At 49.7% G+C, this 7,240-nt stretch overlaps 1 long non-coding RNA gene across 1 annotated transcript; it reads left to right on the forward strand.

Moving 5' to 3' along the window:
- LOC110436879 lies at nucleotides 2,290-2,762 on the forward strand. The gene is made up of 3 exons (XR_002454760.1): nucleotides 2,290-2,356; nucleotides 2,430-2,503; nucleotides 2,619-2,762. It is a non-coding gene; the product is annotated as an uncharacterized LOC110436879 (long non-coding RNA).

A 7,240-nucleotide genomic window follows, 5' to 3' on the forward strand; every position in this document is an offset into this window, starting at 1 on the left:
GCGGAGGATTTTATTGCCGTTGGAGTTAGCCGTTGGCATTGATGAAGCGCAACGGTCTGGCCGATTCCTCCGCTTATAGCCGTTGGGCGCGGGGAATCGCAACGGCCGCGCGGTCGCAGGCCCCCCCCCTATAAAAGGAGGTGCTGGGGAGCTTTGAGCTCTCACCCCTGCTGCTCATTGCCTGCACACCTTCCTTCGCTACGTCTTTCTCTCTGAGCTGCTCGCGTGCGTTTAGTTCTAAAGTGTTGTCGGAGGTTTTACGGTGGCTCAGCTTCCTTCACCGCGTCCTTCGAGGTCAGATTTTTCTGGTCCTTTGCGCAGTTTCCTTAGCGTGAGGTCAGGAGGTTGGTTGCGGAGGTTTGAGGAGTGGATGCTTGAGGTGGCTGCAGCTCAAGATCTGGAGGAGACGTTATCTGACGTCGAAGCTTCTGTCGGTGATCTGATCAGTGCGAAGGAGTTTGAGGGGATGGCGGCGATTACTTTTGAATTCGGGCAGTCGACTGTGAGGGCGGAGGATATCGCTGACATGGTTGAGGCTAGATTTTTCAAGGAAGGTCGTGCGGAGGCTCCTCCTGCGGATCAGACGGTGCCTGCGCCTGAAGAGGGGTATGCGGTGGTATTCAGGGACTTCTTTACTTGCGGACTTCGGATGCCTCCGTATCATTTCCTTCGCGAGGTGATGGAGAGTTTCAACGTGGAGCTGCAGCATTTCAGCCCTAATGGGATACTGACCCTTAGCAAATTTGCCTGGGCGTGCGAATCCTACGGAGCTATGCCCCACATCGACACTTTCTGCTCATACTTTGAGCTCCAGCGCCAGCCTAAAAAGGTGAAGGATGCCGAAGGTGTTGAGTGCATTGCGCAGTTTGGAAGCTGCGCGTTCATGCCGCGCCGCACGATGCCTGGGCCAAGGTGCGAGATCTCCTACTGCCAGAAAGGGAAGTGGGAGAAGGATTGGATGAGAGCTTGGTTCTACGTGAGGACCCCCGCTGCGTCGAAGACTTTAGATGATGGCAGCGTTGATAAGGTTTATCCTTACGCGTCGCTGATGAAGGAGTTGAAGCATTTCTCGAAGGTTGATCCTTCGCAGGAGATGTCGGAGGAGCGAATTGCTTGTGATAAGGCATTTGCGCTGGCATGCCGATATTCCGGAGGTCGGGATTTGGTTGAGGAGATGGTCGCTGCTGACTACTGGCCACTTGGCCGCAGGACAGATGAGTTCACCATTGAGATGGTGCAAGTTCCTGTTTTTGGTCCTCCGGAGGGGTTGCCGTTTCCCCGGTTTGGCGCGGGTATTCCGGAGGATGAGACCAAGGAGTCCTTCCTTGATCGGGTGGAGGTTTCTGCCCGGAGGATCGTCGGGAAGATCACGGAGAAGGAATTTCTCCAGCGGAGGTCTGCGCTTGGGACGATGCCCCGGTTCAACCGCGTTTTTGAGGAATTGGGGATCGAGTATGAGGATTATGTTATTCCTCCGGATGTTTTGCTTGGGTTGGAGAAGAAGGACTCCTCGAAGGCTGTTGCCTTGGCGGAGTCGAAGAAGAGGAAGGGGGGTGGCGCAGTCAAGCAACTTGCGAAGAAGCGGAGGGCGGAGGTTGTGCTAGAGACTCCTGTGGAGTCTTCCTCCGCTCGCTCATCTGGTGCCGAGTCGAACTCGGTGGCTTCTGCGCCTGCGGAGGTAGCTGCTGCCGGTGGAGCTCCTGAGGCTGAGGCTTCGCGTGCGGTCTCCTCCGTGCGCGCGCCTTTCGCGTCTCTTCTTGGGGAAGAGTCTTCCGACGCGGAGGCCCCTGAGGCGAGCCCTGTGCGGGAGGCAATTCCTGCAGCGCCTGAGGGTCCGCGCGTTGCTTCAGCTGGCGGAGGGTCTCCGCCTAAGGAGGTTCAGGTGGAGTCCAGCGACGAAGCTGAGTCCGCCTCCGTTCGGAGGATCAGGAGGGCGGAGGCTCCCCTTCCTCCGGCTGGTGACGGTATTAACTCGTTGTACATGGGTAATGATTTTTTGTTGATTATTTTGTTTTTATACAAGTTTTGATTGACTTGTTTCTCATGTTATTGGTTTATCTTTCAGCGGATGTTTTTGTTGGGCTGGCTACCGCGGAGGAGATGGCTAAAGGCGCCAGCGTTGCGCAGGAGGGGCTTGTCATTCCTCCGCCGCGTGAGCCTGCGCCTTCTGCGTTGGCCAACAGGCCTTCGCCTGCTGATGTTCTTGGCCCTGGTGAGTTTCCTCTTTTTGGTTCAACAGTTTGGTTTGTTTGTGGCATTTTATTTTAAGTTTTGTTTTTGTTATGCGCAGGTGCTTCTGAACCTTCGATCACAGGTTGGACTGATGCCTTGCGCGAGGTTCATTCCTTGGTCGGAGGTTAGTGTTCTGGCCTCCGCCAATGGTTTTTTGTTTCTTACGATGGTTTTTCTTAATTGTTTTCGGTTTACAGATCGTTTTCGTCAGAAGCTTCGCGGCATGGATTTTGACACGCTCCTTCGCGTGCAATATGAGCACCATAGCCTTGTATGTTTGTGCTTTGTTATATCTTCCTTCGCAGTTTTTTATTCGAAGGTTTGTTGTGACTAATTATCGCAGTTTTTTATTCGAAGGTTTGTTGTGACTAATTATTTTTGAGCAGGGTCATCACATGGCTGCCGCCTTGGAGGAGCGTTGCTCCCGGGAGGTTATCTGCCGTGATGAGGCGATTGGTGCTCTGAAGAAGGAGAACGAGACCTTGGAAGCTGAGAAGGCTCGTCTGTCGGAGGAGGTTAAGGAGTTTTCCTCCGTCAGGAGGGAGGTTGACTCCCTGAGAAAGGAGAGGGATGACTACAAGGCTGGGTCGGAGGCTCTGAAGAAGGAGAAGGAAGATGCCGAAGCTTCGGCGGCGGTCCTCCGCACAAGTGTCGCTGAGGCGGGGAGAGTTAGGGACTTAGCCCTGCAGCGAGCCGAGAAGGCGGAGGACATTGCTGAACGCCTTCGCAAAGAGCTTGACACTGAGCGGACGTCTGCGGCTGAGCTGCAGACTCGCATACAGAAGGCGGAAGCGGAGGCTGCAGCTATTGTCGGGCTCTATGCCGACTCGCTCGCGAAGTTTGGGGGAAGCACCTCTGCTCCTCCGCCCGGCGGCGATGTTGGGGCTGCCCTCGCATGGCTGAAGTCTCATATTCGCATGCTCCCCGACTTTGTCGGAGGTGCTGTTGATTTTGGGGCTTTGGCCGCGGTTAGCTCCTTCGCTAGGCTTTTGCGCCGCGGAGGTTGCTCTCACGCGGAGGGAGTCGCCAAGGAGGATTTTGCCGCGGCGGAGGACGTTGGCGAAGGGACCCCTTCCCTGCGCAAATCTGTCCGGAACTTTATCAGTTCGTTCTGGATTAGGTTTGGGCGGGATGAGGCGAAGAAAATGGCGGAGGATCGTCGAGCTGAGGTTTGTATTATTTGGTTATTTATTTTTGTACTGTGCTTCGCTGCTTTGCAATGTTAATTAAGATGGGTATTTTGTAGGAGATTGCGAAGAAGAAGGCTAAGATTGTCAAGGCCGGTCCTTCGCGTCCACCGAGTGAGGCGTGTCCTCCGACCCAGCCTGAAGCGGAGGCTCGTGATACTGGTGCCAAAGCTCCGGAGGGGTCTGGTGCCAAGGTTTCAGAGACGCCCGAGGCTCCTGCTCCTCCTCCGCCTCAGGTGTGAGGCTATTTAGTTTTTAGGTTTTTCTTAGTCTTTTTTGCGTCAAAGCATGTGACGCTTTTTTGTAAGTAAGGCCGGAGGTTGTGTTTTATTTTGTAAAGACTGTTGAAAATTTAATATATTGAGTTGTTTTCAGATAAGCCTTTGTTTTACACTTTGATCCTGCGCAGGTCTCTGGCGGAGGACCTGCGCAGGATCGTTTCATTACTCCCCTTTCGTATTTTTACAAAGGAATTTATGTTTCTGGCGAATTGTGGGAGTATTGGCGAGTTGCCTTCCCTAACATGAGATTGGTGGATATGTTCGAGTTTGTTGGATATGATATTGATGGCGAAGGATCTGGATTTATCCAGTCGCTTGCTCGCCGAGGTTCATGGCCTCCGGCTTAGGTGGATGTTTTTGTTTTTCTTTTCGTTTATCGTAGGTTTTGGTTATATTTTTTATGACATGATTTGATGTGTTTATGTAGTTGCCATATCCTATCCTTCGCATCTTTGGTGAGAGGGATAGGGTACGCTGGGTTGCGGAGGCTTCTGAGGATGTTGCTGAGCCTTTTCTTCAAGGTTTTCCGGAGGTTCGAAAGCTTCGTTTGGCTTTTTAGTTTTATCCTTCGTTTTTGTTGGATTTGAAGTTGTTATTTTCTTCGCGCAGGTTGTGAATTCCTCTCCGTTGGAAGATCTTCCTTCGAACTTTGTCGAAGGAAGTTACGTTACCCCGGTGACGTTCAAGCGTGGAGATTTGTACGCGAGGGGTTATCTAATTGACTGGTGGCGCCACAAGTATCCTACGCGTAGTATAGATGACTTAGTTGATTTCCTTGTTCGTGATTACTGTGATGATCTTAGGCTTTTTCCAGATTCGTATGTTAGAATTGTGCGAGGGTCTTAGAACCTTCGGCGTTTTACGGTCGGAGGATGTTTCCCATTTTTTGTTGTAAGCTTGTGTTATGTACATTGTATACGGTTAATAAAGATCAGATATTTTTACTACATGGTCTTCGCGCCTTTTGATTTTGACAACCTTCGCGCTTATAATTTGTATGTGACTCATAGATCCTTCGGTTGTTTAGTTGAAGGAGGATTTTTAAGTTGAACTTGTACAAGCTATCTGTAACCTTCGACTTTTTCTGGGTCGAAGGATGATTTTATTCATTTTATGTAAACGAACTTTTGTAATGATTTCTTCAAAGTTTTTAAGTTTGCTACAACCTTCGATCTCATTTTTATTACAACCTTCGCGCTACAGCACTTATATATTGCAACGTTACGGTGGTGTTGATCCTAAGGATCTTTGTGTTGCTGTGGCTTGCTTGTTCTTGATGCCTGAAGTTGCGAAGGAGTTGTTGATTTTCTATTTCGCGGAGGATCGCTGCTTCTTGGCCTTAGAACCTTCGACTTTTTTGGCGCGGAGGATCCTTCGCCGAATTGTGCTATTTTTTTCCTTTGCTCGACTCCCGTGGAGTGTTGTCGAGGAGAACCTTCGGCTGTTTAAGTCGGAGGTTCTGAAGGGATGTTACGAGACTTCGTGCGACACCCTTCAGAGACCTCTGAGTCTGACTTCCATTGTTTCTGTTGTGGCTGTTCACGACTTTGTGGTCGATGTTCATCACAACGCCGTAGTTCTAGTATTACGAAGCTTCGTGCGATACAAACTTGTGTTGGTGTTGTGAGGCTAACTCCTGCTTCCATGGTGGCCTAGGATTTTTATTTTTGAATGCTAGGTTTGCACTCGATGCTCGGGTCTTTGTGTGCTGATCCTGATTGAGGGTGGTGGTAAGGTGAGCCTGGTTTTATAGGGTTTCACGCATTTATTTTATGTACTCCGTTAGGTCATAATTTATTGTCGGGTTATTGATGGTTGTTGTGGTAGTTGGTTTTGCTGTATCTGACAGAGGGTTATTGTAGTTCTGTTTGGATTTCACACTTTGTTTGTTGGGGGTCTGCTTAGAGTAGCAGGATACCTTCGACCTTATTTTGGTGAAGGTTTTGTGAATTTTGTTGGGGTCTGTCCTGTGAATGTTAGACCTCTGCTGCCTTTTGGTGAAAATAATGTGGTTCCTGATGCCTGATTCTCCTCAGGTCTTTGTCAGGTTTGAAGGTTTTGCTCCTTCTGGCCATGGTGTGATGCCTGAGAAGGACAGGACTTTTTCACTTTTTGGCCGTGTTATCCTTGCTGCCCGGCTCTTGGCTAGGTCTTTTGCTAAGGATTTGGTGTTTTTTCACCTTTGAGGACGTTCCGAGCTTTCTGAGCTGTTGAATGAAAGCTGCGGAGGGTCCTTGTGATCACGTGATGTTTTGTCGAATGCTGCAGCCTCGTTGCTGGCTGTTTTTCGACTTTTTGGGATTTGGTTCCGGGGTGGATTCCTCTTTATATTTCAGAGGTTTTTACATAGGTTCTGCCTCGTTAAAAACCTCACCTCCTGGTAGGAGTACCCCTGTGAGGAAAAGAGTGCAGACCTTGGAATGCGAAAATGTAGAGAAAAAGAAAACTAGCGTATTTGGGGATGTGGATGCTGCCGCTTATTTTGCAGGGGTCATCCTTACACTCAAATGTAAAATCTACGTAGGTTGTCGACGTTCCACGTGTGGGTGGAGGTTCTTCCTTCGAGGTCTTTCAGGTAGAAGGATCCCGTCCTTCCTGCTTGTATTGCTGTGTAAGGTCCTTCCCACTTGGGTTGCAATTTACCAGCGTTTGGGTGATCTCCTTTTTTCCTGAGGACCAGGTCTCCGTTTTGTATGTCTTTTCGTACTACCTTGCGGTCTCTCCAATTCTTGGTTTCTCGTTGATACCTTGCAATGTTCTCCACTGCCTCAAGTCTTATTGATTCTAAGGTTTCCTTGCAGTACTCTTCATCTTCAGCCAACTGCTGCTTCATGGAACGCAGGCTTTGGTGCTTGATTTCTTCGGGCAACATTGCTTCTTCCCCATACAAGAGCTTGAATGGAGTAAATCCAGTTGTTCTTGAAACTGTTGTGTTATGTGACCATACAACTCTTGGTAGTTCTTCAGCCCATTTCCCCTTGCGTAGGTTGAGTAAGGTCTTGGAGATTGCGGAGAATATTGTTCTGTTTGCTCTCTCTACGGCCCCGTTTGACTCTGGATGATAAACAGACGCGAAAGCAATTTTGGTTCCTATGTGATGGCAGAATTCCTTGAACCTGTCTGAATCAAACTGCTTCCCGTTGTCGACTGTGAGCAAGCGTGGGACTCCGAATCTGCAGATTATGTTCTGCCAGAAAAATTTCCTGATTGTTTCAGAGGTTATGGTTGCCAGTGGCTTAGCTTCAATCCATCTTGTGAAGTATTCGATGGCCACGACTGCGAATTTGTTTCCCCCCTGGGCAGTTGGCATTGGCCCTACCAGGTCCATTCCCCATCTCTGCAGCGGCCATGATGCTGGTATGAGCTGAGTTAGTGCTGAAGGTCCCGACTGAATTGGTGAGAAGGTTTGGCAGGCTTTGCATGTCTTCACTATTTCTTCAGCATCTTTAATGTGAGTTGGCCAGTAGAAGCCTTGTCTTAATGCTTTAGCAGACAACGCGCGAGGTCCGATGTGAGACCCGCACATCCCGGAGTGTATCT

Source organism: Sorghum bicolor, chromosome 7 (genome assembly GCF_000003195.3).
Source record: "Sorghum bicolor cultivar BTx623 chromosome 7, Sorghum_bicolor_NCBIv3, whole genome shotgun sequence".
Taxonomy (NCBI): domain Eukaryota; kingdom Viridiplantae; phylum Streptophyta; class Magnoliopsida; order Poales; family Poaceae; genus Sorghum; species Sorghum bicolor.